The following is a 20,000-nucleotide window of genomic DNA, read 5'->3' as shown; positions in this document are numbered from 1 at the left end:
ACTGCTGTTCTGCATAGGCCTGAACCCCCTCAGTCGGATCATCACGAAGAGCGGCTACGGGTACCGATTCCGTAGTGGGGCAACAATCAGCCACTTGCTCTACATGGATGACATCAAGCTGTATGCCAGGAACGAGCGAGAAATAGACTTGCTGATCCACACCACCCGGATCTACAGCGATGACATAGGGATGTCATTCGGATTGGACAAGTGTGGCCGGATGGTCTCAAAGAGAGGCAAGATGGTCCGGACTGAGGGGATTGACCTACCAGAGGGCAACATAGGTGATATCCAAGATGGGTACAAGTACCTTGGCATCCCACAGGCTAATGGAAACCATGAAGAGGCCACAAGGAAGTCAACCACAGCCAAATACCTCCAGAGAATAAGGCAGGTCCTGAAAAGTCAGCTGAATGGTAAGAACAAGGTCCGAGCCATCAACATGTACGCACTACCAGTCATCAGATACCCCGCTGGTATCATAAACTGGTCAAAGGAGGAGATAGAAGCCACAGATATCAAGACTAGAAAGCTCCTCACCATGCATGGAGGGTTCCACCCCAAGTCCAGCACCCTGAGACTATACACTAAGCGGAAAGAGGGAGGCCGAGGGCTAGTGAGCATCAAGACCACGGTCCAGGATGAAACATCGAAAATCCGAGAATACATCAGAAAGATGGCCCCAAAGGATGAACTGCTAAGTGAATGTCTCAGGCAGCAGAACCCTGATGGAGAGTGCAGAGGAGGAAGAGGAACAGATAACCTGGAGAGACAAACCCCTACATGGCATGTACCACCGTCAGATAGAGGAAGTGGCTGATATCAAGAAATCCTACCAGTGGCTGGATAATGCAGGGCTGACAGACAGCACAGAGGCACTAATCATGGCAGCACAAGAACAGGCCATAAGCACAAGAGCCATAGAGGCCAGGATCTACCAGAGTAGATCAGACCCAAGATGCAGACTGCAAAGAAGCCCCTGAAACAGTCCAGCACATAGTAGCAGGGTGTAAGATGCTAGCTGGATCAGCATACATGGAGAGGCACAACCAAGTGGCTGGGATAGTATACAGGAACATCTGCAACCAGTATGGAATAGAAGTACCCAAGTCCCAATGGGCCATACCACAGAAGGTGGCTGAGAACAACAGGGCCAAGGTTCTGTGGGACTTCAGCTTCCAGACTGACAAACAGATCCTGGCTAACCAACCGGACATAGTGGTGGTGATAGATGTGGCGATCCCAGCTGACGCCAACATCAGGAAGAAGGAACATGAGAAACTTGAGAAGTATCAAGGGTTGAAAGAGCAGCTGGAACGGATGTGGAAGGTCAAGGGCTGCGTGGTCCCTGTGGTAGTGGGGGCACTTGGGGCAGTAACCCCCAAACTGGGAGAGTGGCTCCAGCAAATCCCAGGAACAACATCTGAAGCCTCAGTCCAGAAGAGCGCAGTCCTAGCAACATTGAAGATACTGCGCAGAACCCTCAAACTCCCAGGCCTCTGGTAGAGGACCCGAGCTTGAGGATGACATGGATACCACCCCCCTGCCGGGGGTGAGAAGGAGATTTTTATATATATATAATATAATGTGTGTGTGTGTGTGTGTGTGTGTGTGTGTGTATGTATGTATATATATATATATATATATATATATATATATATATATATATATATATGTATATATATATGTGTATGTGTATATATATGTGTATGTGTGTATATATATATATATATATATATATATATATATATATGTATGTATGTGTGTATGTGTGTATATATATATATATATATATATATGTGTGTGTGTATATATATATATATATATATATATATATATATATATAAAACCCCGATTCCAAAAAAGTTGGGACAAAGTACAAATTGTAAATAAAAACGGAATGCAATGATGTGGAAGTTTCAAAATTCCATATTTTATTCAGAATAGAACATAGATGACATATCAAATGTTTAAACTGAGAAAATGTATCATTTAAAGAGAAAAATTAGGTGATTTTAAATTGCATGACAACAACACATCTCAAAAAAGTTGGGACAAGGCCATGTTTACCTCTGTGAGACATCCCCTTTTCGCTTTACAAAAGTCTGTAAACGTCTGGGGACTGAGGAGACAAGTTGCTCAAGTTTAGGGATAGGAATGTTAACCCATTCTTGTCTAATGTAGGATCCTAGTTGCTCAACTGTCTTAGGTCTTTTTTGTCGTATCTTCCATTTTATGATGCGCCAAATGTTTTCTATGGGTGAAAGATCTGGACTGCAGGCTGGCCAGTTCAGTACCCGGACCCTTCTTCTATGCAGCCATAATGCTGTAATTGGTGTAGTATGTGGTTTGGCATTGTCATGTTGGAAAATGCAAGGTCGTCCCTGAAAGAAACGTCGTCTGGATGGGAGCATATGTTGCTCTAGAACCTGGATATACCTTTCAGCATTGATAGTGTCTTTCCAGATGTGTAAGCTGCCCATGCCACACGCACTAATGCAACCCCATACCATCAGAGATGCAGGCTTCTGAACTGAGCGCTGATAACAACTTGGGTCGTCCTTCTCCTCTTTAGTCCGAATGACACAGCGTCCCTGATTTCCATAAAGAACTTCAAATTTTGATTTGTCTGACCACAGAACAGCTCTCCACTTTGCCACAGTCCATTTTAAATGAGCCTTGGCCCACAGAAGACGTCTGCGCTTCTGGATCATGTTTAGATATGGCTTCTTCTTTGAACTACAGAGTTTTAGCTGGCAACGGCAGCTGGCACAGTCACTACGTTTACATGCACATAGAGAGAATCGAATTTCTGCCGTTGCTCGACTGAAATCGAAGTTCAAAATGCCATGTATACACCTTAATTCGGCTGAAATTGAACCGAACTTGATTTCTTGGAATCGAGCTACACGACCTAGATTATGCGATTTCTGCCGAGCTACTTAGTGCATGTATACCCTATTGAGCTACGTATTCGAGCTACTTACTTCAGCACTGCCCCTTCCGGAAGTGACAAGACCACAAGGGAAACACAACAGCCTCGGTCGGCATGACAACGAATCATGACAACGGCATGAATCTTTTCTTTTTGTGGCATTGTTTGCACTGTTAAAATTTAGCTCACTTACTGTATCACCAAATACATCTGTACAGCTGTTGCATAGCTGTGAATTGTGTCGAAAAACCAGCCTCGGTCGGCATGACACTTCACCTTAGCCGCCCACTTTATTAGGAACACTTCTGTTCGTACATACAAACTACAAACACTCTTCTTAGAGTTTAGAGTTTATTTTATTTTTAAAAGGGACAGTGCACAAATTAAACATTATCCTTGTGGTCAGGACAGATGTCTGTACCAGGTTATAGCAGTACATGCTAATTTCCGCCTGTAGTCACTTTGTTTATACTCTTGAATAGCTCTTCTTCATGACGACAACCGGAAGTGTACTTACACGATGGGGCGTGTAGCGCCACCTGTGGCTCGGGTGCACAATGCACCTCATAACAATAGCTCGATTTAAACACTGTGCATGTAGGATTGGATTTCTCTGGCACCCTGCTGGGACCTTCAGCTCGATTACCGACAGCAGCTCGATTTGGATGGGCATGTAAACGTAGTCAGTGAATTGTGTTCACAGATGATGTTCTCTGGAAATATTCCTGAGCCCATTTTGTGATTTCCAATAGAGAAGCCTGCCTGTATGTGATGCAGTGCCGTCTAAGGGCCCGAAGATCACAGGCACCCAGTATGGTTTTCCGGCCTTGACCCTTACGCACAGAGATTCTTCCAGATTCTCTGAATCTTTTGATGATATTATGCACTGTAGATGATGATATGTTCAAACTCTTTGCAATTTTACACTGTCAAACTCCTTTCTGATTTTGCTCCACTATTTGTCGGCGCAGAATTAGGGGGATTGGTGATCCTCTTCCCAGCTTTACTTCTGAGAGCCGCTGCCACTCCAAGATGCTCTTTTTATACCCGGTCATGTTAATGACCTATTGCCAATTGACCTAATGAGTTGCAATTTGGTCCTCCAGCTGTTCCTTTTTGTACCTTTAACTTTTCCAGCCTCTTATTGCCCCTGTCCCAACTTTTTTGAGATGTGTTGCTGTCATGAAATTTCAAATGAGCCAATATTTGGCATGAAATTTCAAAATGTCTCACTTTTGACATTTGATATGTTATCTATATTCTATTGTGAATACAATATCAGTTTTTGAGATTTGTAAATTATTGCATTCCGTTTTTATTTACAATTTGTACTTTGTCCCAACTTTTTTGGAATCGGGGTTGTGTGTGTATGTATGTGTGTATCTATATGTATATATGTATCTATATATATGTGTGTGTGTGTATATGTATGTGTGTATCTATATGTATATATGTATCTATATTTGTGTGTGTGTATGTGTGTGTGTGTATATATATATATATATATATATATATATATATATATATATATATATATATATATATATATATATACACGTGTGTGTGTGTGTGTATACACACACACACACACACACACACACACACATATATATATATATATGTGTGTGTGTATGTATGTATGTATGTATGTATGTGTATATATATATATATATATATATACACACACACATATATATATATATATATATATATATATATATATATATATATACACACACATATATATATATATATATATATATATATATATATATATGTGTGTGTGTGTGTGTGTGTGTGTGTGTGTATATATATATATATATATGCTTCACTATGATCCCAACATCCCTGGAGATTTTCTTTTTTATTTGATGGATATGCTCCTTTCAGTTGAGATGATCTATGACCACTCCAATATATTTGATATGATCCTTCTGCATGATTGGCTATTTATTTACTTTTATAGAAATGCATTTAGGTAATTTCTTATAAGGTGGATGAAAAATGTTTTTCGACATTCAAAGGCAAATTATTCGCACATAACCAGCTATGAACATTTTCAATTCTTGGATTCACTCTAGATTCAAGTGAATTCAGAGATGAATCTGAAAAAAAAATTGAATTATCTGCAAAAAGATGAAAATCAAACGGATTGGAGCAGTTACTAAAATTGTTAGGCGGTATAGAAGGGGAACATGAACTAAACCCTGAGGGACACTGCAAGTGATTGCTGCAGACCTTGATGAAATGTTTACCTACTTACACAAATTGGTGTCTATTTGATAAATATGAAACAACCCATTCACGAACAATTACATGGATACCATATGAATATAGTTTGGCCAACAAAATATTGTTGTTACCACAGTATTAACCCTTTGGGGTCAAGAGCTTTGCCAATGAAGCTCGACAAGTTTAGAATAAGTAGGTCATGTATTGAGAGAAATATTTGCGAGTTTTGTATCATACCAACATGATAAACATATTGACAAATTTTATACTTTACTATGTGCCCACTGCCAAATAATATTATAGTTTTTAAATTACCTAAATTAGATTAAACATAAAACTTGTCCCCTTCCTCGGTCACACCTGAGGCTGAGCGCACAGTTACGCATTCATAAAAGACTACTGACATGGTGTTATGGCATGATGATCACTTTCACTCTATCAATTTTGATTGGTTTCTCCCAGGAATGCCTACCGTAAACAGGATAAAATCTGTCTGATGTAGTTTGGGCTATTTGGAGGTAAAATTTGTTGCGAGATGGTATGTGGATTTTATGCGCTTTGGATGATTCAGGACAGCGATTTAATTCATGATTCATTTCATGATTCAGGACAGAGATTCGGTTCAATCTTGAGAACTTCGACACTGATGATGAATGGTGCCCTTATTTTAATTAATTTATTTATTTATTAACTTTGACTCAATCCAGCCAAAGATCAGCTCGAGTAAGTGTAAACATTTCTTATATTTCTGATGAGCAGCTCGGTTGATATGCGTGCGCTGTAGTGCATACACAGGAAAAATGACTGCAGTTTTTTCTAGAGTTAAAAGTATTTTCTTCAAAATAGTTAATTTTGCTCCATTTTGAGTTTAGAGAGTAAAATTTGGAGTGGGAGCAAAGTTAGAGTAATTGTGTAACAGAGTTGGTTGTGGCTCTGAACTGGGTAAAATAGTACAAGAGTTAATTTCAAGACAGATTGAATGAAGTCAACTTACTTTATCTGTCCACTCCTATCTCTAGGGCATCGTGGGAAGGTGGAGATGTCGGTCCTTTGCTAGCTGCATGGCCCACTGCAGTGTCATTCCATGGTTCTGGTGAATGTCTCCGACTTGTCTATCCATCTGCGGCGGGGCCTCCCTCTGGCTCTGTGGCCAGAGTACCTGGTATTATAGGCCCGCAGGGCTGGCTGGTTGGGTGGTATTCTCATCAAGTGCCCAACCATCTGAGCTGCTGCTGTGCTATATGCTGGCCGACAGGAGTTGCACCGACCGTCTTCCGTATTTCTTTATTTCTGATCTTATCCATTCTGTTTTTTCCGACTGCTCTCCGGAGGCATCACATCTAGCATACTGTGAGTTTTCTCTGCTGGGCCTTGTTTACAGTCCATGTCTGGCATTGGTAGGTGAGAGTGGGGATGAAAATAGTGTTAATCAGACTGGCTTTGGTTTCTATTGGTATGTTTGGGTGCTTCAGGAGGAGTGCTAGTTGGTAAGACTGTGTTTTGCTTTTTGTGTTCTAATTTCTATTTCTCTTCTTCTCATCTTCCGTGAAGATGCTCCCTAGGTACTTAAACTCTGTGGTTTGCTTGAGCTGCTGTCCGTTGATGGTGATATTTAGTTCTTCTGAAGTGCACCCTACTGACATGACCTCCATCTTCTCTACGCTGATCTTCATTGCTTGCTGCTCACAACTGCTGTTTAATCTGTCCATGTGGTTTTGCAGCAGCTCTTTGTCCTCGTTCATAATGCTTTGGTCATCAGCAAACAGTAGTTAATTCAGTGCCTGGGGATCTATGTTGGCATCTTTGGTGATCTTGTCCATATACACAATGAAAAGTAATGATGACCGCGCACAGTCCTGTCTCACTCCAGTCCTCACTTTAAACCAGTCTGAGAGTCTGCATGTGGTCCGCGCTGCACTTTGACTGTTGTAAATAGCTCTGATGTTGTCAAGGAGTTGTCTTTTCACACCATACTGTTCCAGTGTCCCCCAAAGCTTGTTTCTGTCCACTCTATCAAATGCCTTCTCTTGATCTACGAAGACCAAATGTAGTTGTTTTTGGTACTCGCAAGCTCTTTCACAGAGTTGTCGAAGGGCGAATACCATATCTGTGCAGCCTCTACCTTTTCTAAAGCCAAACTGGGCTTCACTCAGTAGTGGGTCCACTATTGCTCTAGTACGCTGTTCTAGGATCTTGGCATAGATCTTTCCCGTGTGACTGAGATGGGAAATACCTCTATAGGTACCACAGTCTTTCTAACTCCCTTTCTTCTTCCATATAGGGACTACTGTTGCTCTCTGCCAGTCATCTGGAGCACATCTCTCCTCCCATGCCTTCTGGAATATGCTTGTGAGCCACTTGATGGCAATGTCTCCATGGCAATGATGGCCTCTGTGGTGATTCCATCAACTCCTGCAGCCTTGTTCTTCAGACTTTGCCTGACTGCTTTCCGGACGACTTCTTCCAGGATGTTTGGTTATGTGTGGTCTGGGTATCTGAGTTGATGATGTTTTCTACATTGGGGTTAAGTAGAACTCTGAAGTAGTTCTCCCATCTCCGTCTGATTTTGGCTTCCTTGTAGAGAGGGTTTCTATCATGGTTGTTTATTACAGAGATGGGGTTGTATGGTTCCTCTTGGAGTCTCATAGCTTCAACACTCCTGAAGAACTCTCGTGGTGACCTTTTGCACAACCCACTTGGCTCCCTACCATAGGTGTTCCAAGAGGCATTCTTTGTATCCCTCACTGCTCTCTTGCTGTTTTGTCTTGCAAGTCTATACTTCACATAGTCCTCCTCTGACTGTGACTTGATCCATGTCTTGTATAGCCTCTTCTTTTCTTTTACTGCCTCCTTCACATTGTCATTCCATCATATTGTGGTCTTTCTCTTTCCCTTACTGGGTTTCTTTGTCCCGCATGTTTTCTTAATGACATCAAGAAGGGTGTCTCTGAAGGTGCACCATGCTTCCTCTGCTGTCATCTGGCTGGTGTCCACCTGTTCCAGTTTTTCTGTAACTGTTTTCTGGGTATCTGCTTTCTGGGTATCTGCTTGGGCTTCTTCACTCCTCTGGATCTATCACTCCCCTTTTCTGTAGCCCTTTTACCTTTCCAACTGTCCACATCACAACAGGTCGATGGTCTGAGTTGAGACTAACATTTGGAATTGCCCTAGCAGGGTTCTCCACGAGGGGTTTTAGAGGGGCGGGCCGCCCCCCTTTCTGTGATTCCCGCCCCCGTTTAATTTCTGCCGCCCCTTTACAAAAGGAAGAGACGTCCCTTTGTTTTCTTTGTGACAGCCTTTCTCTGTTGGAGTACTGACAAAGTACACTACAGACAAAAAAATTACATCACTGTGTTCAGGAGAGCCTTGTGGCGCTCAATGTGAAAGAATTTTGTGAATATCTCCTTCCGTTTTCGTGTAACTCCCCGTTGTTTGGAGGGAGCACTCTGAGGAACAAGTGCAATTTCTGTGTGATACTCTGTCTCTGCACTCAGCACGCGGGTGGGGGAGGGGCTGCTTGCTCTCACACACACACACACACACACACAGGAGGGAGGGGCTGCTCGCTCACACACACACACAGGAGGGAGGGGCTGCTCGCTCACACACACACACACACACACAGGAGGGAGGGGCTGCTCGCTCTCTCACACACACACACACACGCACAGAAGGGACGGGCTGCTCCCTCTCAGAGAGAGACAGGCTTGTAGCCTCATGGCAAATCATACATTCACACAGTACAGCTCAGCTCCTGCAATAGCGACTGCTGCGCGCACTGCATCACTCTCACAATTTCCCACAGGGGAATTGTTGGCTCTAGTTATAATTTATAATGCTTATGTACATTCTTTTACAAAAGTGCAATATTTTGATGCTGCTGAGCCATTGATCAACCTTTTTTTATGTCTATGTTGTAGATGGGAAAAGTAAAAGAAGCAAAAGTTTACTTAAGAAAGATGGCTCTCTTTTTATTTTTATTTTATTATAACTTGTTCCTCAGGCACTCAATGTTAATAAACAGGCCTACATTTGAAATCTGTTGACCTCAGTTTTCATTCTTGCATTAGCTTTATGGAATTCATTGTATTAATTAATTTGCACTGAAGTGTGCAAATTAATTAATACAATGAATTCAAGTGCAAGTGTGTAATGTTTGATGTATGATGTGTTTTGTACCAGTCCAATTGATTCCTCTATTCTAAATGATTACTATTTGAGAGTATTTTATGCAAGTTTTATGCAAATGACATATGTAAATTTATGCAAATTTGTTTCAAGGTCATCCGATTTACCCCCACCCCCCTATATTTTCAATCCGTGGAGAACCCTGCCTAGTGTTATGTACTGTATTCCTCTTTGATGTTCTCATTAGGATATAGTCGATCTGGGATGATATTGTCAGGTCGTTCCACTTATACCATGTTTGTCTGTGGCTGGGGCGGTGTTGGAAGAAAGGTGTTTGTGATGAAGAGCTTATGTTCTGCACAAAGGCTCAGAAGTTGGTGCTTGTTGTAGTTGCACTGTGCGTTGGGGTCACTGTAGGGACCAAAATATGCTGTCCAGGGGTCTCTTCTTTTTCCTACCCTGCCATTTAAGTCACCCATCACAACAACATCCTCTTCATCTGGTACTTGGCCAAAGTTTTCTGACGGTTGTTCAAAGAAATCATCCTTTTCCTCGTCTGTTTATGAATGGTTACATGGTGCATATACCTGAAAGTAATTGGTGGTTCTGCTTTGAATAGAGTCAAATCCCAGATAAATTAAGCTGTTGTAAAAATCAGTTTTAGAACTGTGTTGGAATGTGTGAAAAACATTACCTTACCCATTGTGATTTGAACTGATAGGATTAAGAGCTAATCTGATGAGATTAAAAGTTGGCAGTGGGAGAGGTTTCCCTCTCTTCCTTGAATGGAAATTTTTCAAAGAAAAATTTAAGAGGGTTAAATGCCTTGCTAAAATCAAGGAAAATGAAAATTATAGCCCTCACAGTGGGATGAATGAGTGACGACTCTGCGGCATAATCACTGAGCCAAAGCTACCGCTGAGGCTTGCCCACAGGAGAACCACTTCTCATTGAATACCCCTCCTACTGCCAACCCTTTATCCCAAAACAATAGGACATACATTTTTTTGATGACCAGTTAATTGTCCAAATCAATGGAACAGATTTAAGATTTGTGCTTGATACATTCTTAAGTCAAGTCAACTTTATTGTCAAATATGCTATACATGCTTGACATACAGCACAGATGAAATATCAGTCCTCTCTGACCCACGGTGCAAACAGGCAATGCAATAAATAAAAATAGAATAATTGAAAAAACCAAACAATATAAACAGTATAAACACTCTAGATAGGAGCTAGACATAGACTAAACATTCAAACAATATAAACAGTATAAATAAACAGTATAAACACTAGATAAGAACAAGACAGACTAAACACTCAGACAATATAAACAATGTAAACACTAGATAAGAACTACACACAGACTAAACACTCAAACAGACAATATAAACAGTATAAACACTCTAGATATGAACTAGACGTAGACTAAACACTCATATATATATATATATATATATATATATATATATATATATATATATATATATATCAGTGGCGGCTGCTGGTTTTTAAAACAGGGGAAGCCCATTTTACGCATTCATTGTAAAACCTGTAGGCTGGATATCAAAGCATAGAAAGGTGTGCCCCATTAGCATAGTGAACTAGACAACCCTACCTAGTGGCAGAAAGTATTTTTGCTTGTACATTTCATGTTATAGTCTGGCTTGCCAGGCTAGTGCCTCATATCCTTAATCAAAAATATCAAGCATCCAAAAATCACTGGCTATTCAACGAAGAGCCTTGAACATCATACCCTGATATGCAACACAGAGTCTTTAACACAACACCCAGCTGTGCAACACATCCTTGAACATCATCTGCAACACAGTCTGGAAATTCATAACCAGGTAGGCTATGCAACACACAGAATCTTGAATATTATACCCAGGTATAACCTATAACACAGAGCCCACCATTCTCTTAACATTACTGAACAATATACACACTTCAGATTCATGAACATGAACACTATTTATACACAAATTCTGCCCTCCGCTCCTTTTCCAGAAAATGGTCTGTGACCCTGTCATACCAGCTGGTTGTGCTTTCCAGAGACTTCACCAATTTCTGTTAGCAGCTAGCACTGCAGATCCCAATAAGGCTCAAGCTAGCCTACAACCAGATTTAACTACAAATTAAATAAACGAGTGAATTCACGAACGATCAAACTGATAGAATGGATGAAAGTTAACGGAGCACAAGTAATATTTACATTTATTTACAGAGTAATGTACAGAGACATCAATGAGAAGAAACGTTTATATGAAAAGAAATTCGGACAACACTTTGGCACACGACTACACTTTCTCGACATCCGCTAGGGACTGACTGATCATACTTCCGTGTTCCTCGCCGAAGTACCGCCCTCCTCATGTCTTTCAAACACTACCTCCAATAATCCTTTATCAGCCCGGCTTCTTGTCCCTCCCACTGTCTCGTTTAGTCCCAGAGAAGCCCGGCTTCCCTGGAAGTGACGATTTTGTTGATTTTAACCAATAACAACTAGCTGAAATTGGCTGTTCGGAGCCGTCTCGTAGACTGCAACGGATACCCGGCTGCCAGTCAGTGTTGCCAGATACTGCTGACGTTTTCCATCCCAAAATATGTTCAAAACCCGCCAAAATACACTTAAAACCCCCTAATCTGGCAACACTGCTGCCAGTCCATAGAGCCCATTGAAATAAGAAAGGTTACAGCCTGGCAGCAAAGGTGATTCTCGTAGCGAACTGCAAGTTCATCAGACATCACTCAAATAAGTTACAGGATAGTTATGAACATAAATACAATCTTGGGCATATATTATGTTATGCAAGTTATTGTTTTAATGAGAATTCAACGTCGTAGACGCTGCAGTTTGGGGAGAGAATTTTAGGGGAAGCTTGGCTTCCCTTGTTGTCTCTGAGAAATCGCCCCTGATATATACAAATTGGTTCAAATCACCAAACAGTCAAGGGCACTTGAGGTATAGCAGGTAAACATGAAATAAGCAGTATAAACAAACTAGCAGCTGTTAAGATGAGGTAGTGCGGAATAGTGCAAATGAGTAAGGTAAAGTGAGATGTGCGGTCCCTGAGTTCAGTGTGTTAATGAATGATGAGAGGTGTGTGTGTGTTGGGGGGGGGGGAACTGTGAGGATGACATGTCAGATGCTGAAGGGGGGTGTGCAAGCAGAATCTGTGGCAGGGGGCAGAGGGGGGGAGGAGGGGCAGAACAGGGAGGGAGTTGAGCCTCCTGACTGCCTGGTGAAAGAAACTGTTCTTGAGCCTGCTGGTTTTGGCCCAGAGACTCTGCAGTCTCCTCCCCGACGGCAGCAGGCTGAAGAGGCTGTGAGATGGGTGGGTGGGGTCACCTGCAATCCTGATGGCTTTGCGGGTGAGGCGGGAGTTATATCCATTAGAGAAGGGAGAGAGGCACCAATGATCCTCTCAGCTGCTCTCACGATGCGCTGCAGAGACTTGCAGCAGAACACGGTGCAGGTGCCGTACCACATGGTGATGCAGCTGGTCAGGATGTTCTCGATGGTGCCTCTGTAGAAAGTGTGCATGATGGGGGCCGGGGCTCTTGCTCTCCTCAGTTTGGGGAGGAAGTACAGATGCTGTTGGACTTTTTTGGCCAGTGATGCAGTGTTGTTGCTCCAGGACAGGTCTTCAGAGATGTGCACACCCAGAAACTCTCTCCACTGCAGCACTGTCAATAGATAGTGGAGCATGCTGGGTGTGCTCTCTCCTGAAGTCCACAACAATCTCCTTCGTCTTCTCCACGTTCAGATGGAGATTGTTGTCCTTGCACCACATGGCCAAGCGGCTCACCTCACTCCTGTAGATTGTCTTATTGCCATTGTTGATGAGACCCACCACAGTCGTGTCCTCCGCAAACTTAAGAGATTTGAGGTGGATGTTGGTGTGCAGTCGTGGGTCAGCAGAGTGAAGAGGAGGGGGCTTAGCACACATCCTTGGGGGGCCCCCGTGTTCAGTGTGATGGTGCTAGAGGAGTTGCTGCCGACCTGTACAGTCTGTGGTCTCCCCGTCAGGAAGTCCAGCAGCCAGTTGCACAGGGAGGTGTTGAGTCCCAGCTGGTCCAGTTTGTGAATGAGCTGCTGAGGAATGATTGTGTTGAATGCTGAGCTAAAGTCTATGAACAGCATTCTGACATACGAGTCTTTTGTCTCCAGGTGGGTGAGGGCTGAGTGGAGGGCAGTGGAGATGGCGTCATCGGTCGAACGGTTGGACTGATATGCAAACTGGAAAGGATCCAGGGTGGGGGGGAGGGCAGACTTGATATGCCTCATGACTAGCCGCTCGAAGCACTTCATGAGGATGGGAGTGAGTGCGACAGGGCGGTAGTCATTGAAGCAGGAGGGAGACGGCTTCTTCGGGACCGGGGTGATGGTGGTGGTTTTGAGGCATGTGGGGACAACAGCCTGGCTCAACGAGATGTTGAAGATGTCTGTAAAGACATCTGTGAGCTCCTCGGCACAGTCTCTCAGGACACGACCAGGAATGTTATCAGGCTTTTCGTGCATTTGTTGTCCTGAGAGCTCTCCTCACACTGTCTGGGGACAGCATCAACACCTGGTTGCCGGGAGGTGGTGGGGTCTTCTGTGCCGTGGTGCTGTTGTCTGCCTCAAAGCGAGCGAAGAAGTTGTTCAACTGATTCAGCAGAGACGTGGAGTTGTCACAGGTCTGTGGTGAGGGCTTGTAGTCTGTGATGGTCCGAATCCCCCGCCACAGGTTCCTGGTGTCTCTGCTGTCGTTGAAATGGTCAGCAATGTGCCTGGAATACTGTCTCTTGGCCACCCTGATGCCTCGTGACAGATTGGCCCTAGCTGTCCTCAGGCCCACCTCGTCCCCAGCTCTGAAGGCGGCGTTCCGAGCCCACAGGAGCCTATAGACTTCCCCTGTCAGCCATGGCTTCTGATTGGCCCGAATGGAGATGGTTCTGGTGACCATAACGTCGTCCATGCACTTCCTCATGTAGGCAGTGACGGTCTCCGTGTACTCCTGGAGATCTGTGGTGGTGTTGTAGGTGGCCGCCTGTCTGAACATGCTCCAGTCAGTAGTGGAAAAACAGTCCTGGAGTGCCTCTAAGGACCCCTCTGGCCACACACTGTTTTGTAGCTGGTTTGGTGACTTTAACCAGCGGCCTGTATGCTTGCATTAGCATAACAGTGGAGTGATCTGAGGCCCCAAGGTGGGGGAGGAGTAGGGCTTTGTAGGCATCTTTATGCATGGTGTAAACATTGTCCAGAGTATTGTTTCCACGTGTAGGAAAGTTGATATGTCCATAGAGTTTTGGAAACATGCTTTTGGGGTTTGCATGATTGAAATCCCCAGCCAGGATGAGGAAAGCATCTGGGTGGGCTGTCTGCTGCTCACTGATATGCTGATAGAGTTCATTCAGTGCTTCACTCCTGTTGTTATTGGAGCCGGGAGGGATGTATAATGCTACCAGCAATATGGCTGTGAATTCCCTCGGCAGATAGAATGGCCGGCACTTAATAATCATAAACTCCACCAGAGGTGAGAAGTGTTTGCAGACCACAACAGTATCACGGCACCAGGCATCACTGATGTAAACACAGGGTCCTCCGCCGCGAGTCCCCCCCCCCCGACTAGCGCTCTGTCTGACTGGTAGCATGTTAGCCGGGCTAGCTGAATGGCACAGTCCAGGACGCTGTCATTAAGCCATGTTTCCACAAACACAAGGACACAGAACTCACTCACAGACTTAAAAGATGAGCGGAGCAGGCGGACATAATCCAGCTTGTTGTCAAGCGAGCATACGTTGGCCAGAGTGATGGTAGGGATAGCCGGCCGGTGAGGGATAGCCGCTAGCCTAGCTTGGATACCCCCGCGTTTGCCTCTTTTCTGCTTCCGCATGTTCCGCCTGTGGCGCTTCCATTGCGGGCTGGTTGCAGGAGTGGGGGTCGGTGATTGAGCAGGCCTCTGGAGCAAACCGTATCCGCGTAGCACTTCCGCGTCCGCTGGATTTATATCCGTGAATATAGTTCTGCGGATGTCGAGCAGAAACTCACAGGAGTATGTGCGCCTTGAGACTAATGGACGCGACAAAGACGAACAGATACACACTGTTTTAAAACACAAAAAAACACGAAAACACCGTTCTGTTGGGACAGAGAGGAGCCGCTGCGTGTGTGCGCGCCGCCATCTTGGAAACGTTTAAGACTGAACAGAATCACCTCAAGTGATCAAAACGGTTTGACAGAATGGGTAAGGCCATGATTTTTTCACACATTCCAACACAGTACTAAAACTGCTTTTTCCAACATCTTAATTTATCTGTTTTTTTTTTTAGAAGTAATGACATGACAGACATACTACATAGATATTATTGTAGCTGAACTTGTGCTGAATACAAAAAAAGTCATATGACTTTGAAAATACTGCTTAGATTTGTTGAAATTGACGACAAAATCAGAGCGTGCCAAAATCATTAGAGTGCCAGAAAATACCCTCAGACCCCAGAGTCTTGCTAAAATGCCTTGCTAAAATCAAGGAAAATGAAAATTATAGCCCTCACAGTGGGATGAATGAGTGACAACTCGGCGGCATAATCACTGAGCCAAAGCTACCGTTGAGGCTTGCCCATGGGAGAACCACTCCTCTCCGCTTCACCTGTCAAACAGTTTTGTTCTCTTCAGTGATGCACTCACTGAGAAATCTGAAAGAGCTCTGGTTATAGGAGATTCTATCATACGGCATGTGAAATTAGCTAGGCCTTTAGGGGCACCAGCAGTTTTAGTCAGGTATATACTGGGAGCCGGGGCGCCAGAATCTTAGGGTCCTAGTCAATCTTAGGGTCCAAGGCAAGCACAAGTTTTCAAAGATAGTTACCCATGTAGGAGCTAACGATATATGCCTTCGTTAGTCTGAGTTTACTAAGAGTAACTTTGTAGAGGTGTTTAAATTAGTGAAGGCGATGTCCGATGCTGTAGTATGCTCTGGCCCTATCCCAGTGCGGCATGGCGATGTAGCTTACAGCTGGTTATGGTTGCTGAACTTTGTTGTTCAAACCATGGTTGTCCTGATGGGCTTTATAGATAATTGGACTAATTTTGAGGGCACTGCTGGCCTGTTAGAGCGGGACCGTATCCATCCCACTCAGGAAGGTGCTGCTCTCATTTCTTGCAGCGTAGCTCATAGTCTCAGAACAGGCTTAGTTAACTTGTGACGATCCAGAGCCAAGGCCAGGGATCAGACGAACAGGATAAACTGACTGACTGCTAGCTGCACAGAGTCGTCACTCAGGTTCCACTATATCGAGACTGTGTCTGTTCCCTGAGCTAAACAGCAACAAAAAAAAAACTCAGAGTTTGTTCTAGTAACTTAAGAAAAAATTGGGTCATACTGACTGTACAGCCACTGCCATTTGATCTAAAGGTAGAACTCCTAAATTTTACATCTCTTACATTTAAAGTGCTAATTGTTAATGAAATCACTGATCACAGTTTAATGTACTGTGTTTAACAAACATGGATGAAGCCAAATGAATATATAGCATTAAACGAAGCTAGTCCTCCTGGATACAGTTAGATACACCAGCCTCATCTAACTGGCAGACGAGAAGGCGTCACGGTTATTTATAATGATTATCTAGGCATAACACAAAAACCTGGTTTTTCAATACTTTTGAAGTTCTTCATACTAATATAATGTGTGTAGCCTCAAAAAAAACAAGTCTATCCAGTCAATTCCATTACTTATTATTTATAGGCCCCCAGGGCCATATTCTGAGTTTCTTTCTGAATTTGTGGCTTTCATCTCAGACCTTGTTATTTCCTTAGACAAAGCTTTTGTTGATGGAGATTTTAATATTCACTTCGATAACCCAGAAGATCCTCTGAAAACAGCGTTCATGTCCATTTTAGATTCAGTAAAGATCATCAGAACATCATAGGACCTACCCATAATGGTGGTCATGCTCTTGACATTTGGGTTAAATATAGAAAATATAGTCACACTTCCACAGTCTGAAGTTACCTCAGATCATTATCTCATCTTATTCAAAATATGCCTGAGCAATAAATATATGCACCTCACCACGCTGCTGTATTAAACGTACAATTGTGTCAACTACTGCATAGTTTTATAAATAGTCTCCCAGAGTTATCAACTTTGATTGGATCACCGTCAGCTCCCACAGAACTTGATCAGGCAGCTGAATGCTTAGAGTCAGTGTTCTGCTATACTTTAGATAATGTAGCGCCACTTAAAAGAAAAAATTATTAGAGAGAAAAAAATTATCGCCCTGGTATAACGATTACACTCGCACTTGAAAACCGACCACTCGAAAATTAGAACTTAAATGGCGTCAAACAAAATTGGTAGTGTTCAAATTAGCATGGAAGGAGAGCTTCTTGAAGTATAGAAAAGCTCTTATTGCTGCTAGATCAACATATCTCTCCACCCGAATAGAAGCTAACAAAAATAATCCTAGATTCCTGTAGCAAAATTACAGAGGAAAAAAGACCAATATCAACACATGCACACCTGCAATATGTAGTAGCAATGACTTCAGGAATTTTTTCAATTACAAAATTGAAAATATCCTACAAAAAATTAACACTACTACTTTAAGACCAAACAGTTTAAGTAACCCTGTAGTTAACAATATAACTATCAGATCAGCAATTAGAATGTTTTACTCCCCTTAGAGAAATCAAATTAATTTCATTCATCTCTACATCAAAATCTTCAACTTGTGTACTAGATCCCTACACCCCTCTTCAAACAGAGAATACCAGAAGCAATTGAACCGCTTCTAAAAATAGTAAATTCTTCCCTTAGAATTGGCTACATACCCAAATCCTTTAAACTAGCAGTTATCAAACCCCTGATTAAAAAAACCTGACCTCGACCTCTGTTAGCTGTCCAATTATAGGAAAATATCAAACCTCCCCTAGAAAAAGATCCTAGAAAAAGCTGTGGCACAGCAGTTATGCTCATATCTACATAGTAATAACATTCATGAAATGTATCAGTCAGGATTTAGACCTCATCATAGCACAGACAGAGCACTGGTTAAAGTAGTAAACGATTTACTGTCAGCCTCTGATCAGGGCTGTCTCCCCTTGCTTGTGCTGCTTAACTTTAGTGCAGCCTTTGACACCACTGATCGTTCCATTCTCCTGGATAGACTAGAAAATGTTGTGGGAGTTAAGGGAATGGCCCTCTCCTGGCTCAGGTCTTATTTACCTGATTGCTGTCAATTTGTTGATGTAAATGGTGATTTTTCTAGACATACTGAGGTAAAGTTTAGTGTTCTGTCTTAGGCCCACTGCTTTTTTTCTTTATACATGTTACCTCTGGGTGATGATATTTGTAAGCATGGTATTAGTTTCCACTGTTATGCTGATGACACACAGTTGTACGTTTCTGCAAAGCCAGATGAGAGACACCAGCTTAATAAAACGTGGGAATGTGTAAAGGACATTAGACACGAGATGCTAATTAACTTCATTCTGCTTAACTCTGACAAGACAGAAGTACAACGCCGATTCCAAAAAAGTTGGGACAAAGTACAAATTGTAAATAAAAACGGAATGCAATAATTTACAAATCTCAAAAACTGATATTGTATTCACAATAGAACATAAACAACATATCAAATGTCGAAAGTGAGACATTTTGAAATTTCATGCCAAATATTGGCTCATTTAAAATTTCATGACAGCAACACATCTCAAAGTTGGGACAGGGGCAATAAGAGGCTGGAAAAGTTAAAGGTACAAAAAAGGAACAGCTGAAGGACCAAACTGCAACTCATTAGGTCAATTGGCAATAGGTCATTAACATGACTGGGTATAAAAAGAGCATCTTGGAGTGGCAGTGGCTCTCAGAAGTAAAGCTGGGAAGAGGATCACCAATCCCCCTAATTCTGCGCCGACAAATAGTGGAGCAATATCAGAAAGGAGTTCGACAGTGTAAAATTGCAAAGAGTTTGAACATATCATCATCTACAGTGCATAATATCATCAAAAGATTCAGAGAATCTGGAAGAATCTCTGTGCGTAAGGGTCCGTGATCTTTGGGCCCTTAGACGGCACTGCATCACATACAGGCATGCTTCTGTATTGGAAATCACAAAATGGGCTCAGGAATATTTCCAGAGAACATGATCTGTGAACACAATTCACTGTGCCATCCGCCATTGCCAGCTAAAACTCTATAGTTCAAAGAAGAAGCCATATCTAAACATGATCCAGAAGCGCAGACGTCTTCTCTGGGCCAAGGCTCATTTAAAATGGACTGTGGCAAAGTGGAAAACTGTTCTGTGGTCAAACGAATCAAAATTTGAAGTTCTTTATGGAAATCAGGGACGCCGTGTCATTCGGACTAAAGAGGAGAAGGAGGACCCAAGTTGTTATCAGCGCTCCGTTCAGAAGCCTGCATCTCTGATGGTATGGGGTTGCATTAGTGCGTGTGGCATGGGCAGCTTACACATCTGGAAAGACACCATCAATGCTGAAAGGTATATCCAGGTTCTAGAGCAACATATGCTCCCATCCAGACAAGGTTTCTTTCAGGGAAGACCTTGCATTTTCCAACATGACAATGCCAAACCACATACTGCATCAATTACAGCATCATGGCTGCGTAGAAGAAGGGTCCGGGTACTGAACTGGCCAGCCTGCAGTCCAGATCTTTCACCCATAGAAAACATTTCACTCCTGAGTGCA

The 20,000-nt window shown here is 42.9% G+C and overlaps 1 protein-coding gene across 7 annotated transcripts in view; it reads left to right on the top strand.

Moving 5' to 3' along the window:
- The window catches only part of mapkap1 (MAPK associated protein 1), a 527,166-nt gene that overhangs the window by 75,284 nt on the left and 431,882 nt on the right, over window positions 1-20,000 (top strand). The window contains exon 1 of one of the 7 annotated variants that reach the window (XM_060913003.1): window positions 10,974-11,148. The exons of the other annotated variants lie outside the window; for them this stretch is intronic. The gene's annotated coding sequence lies outside the window, so the exon portion shown is untranslated. Of the gene's footprint in view, window positions 1-10,973; window positions 11,149-20,000 lie in introns of those variants that run through there. 7 annotated transcript variants of the gene reach the window in all.

Source organism: Neoarius graeffei, chromosome 28 (genome assembly GCF_027579695.1).
Source record: "Neoarius graeffei isolate fNeoGra1 chromosome 28, fNeoGra1.pri, whole genome shotgun sequence".
NCBI classification, from domain to species: domain Eukaryota; kingdom Metazoa; phylum Chordata; class Actinopteri; order Siluriformes; family Ariidae; genus Neoarius; species Neoarius graeffei.
Note: the sequence above shows the minus strand (reverse complement) of the source record. Positions and strands in the feature narration are given on the sequence as shown.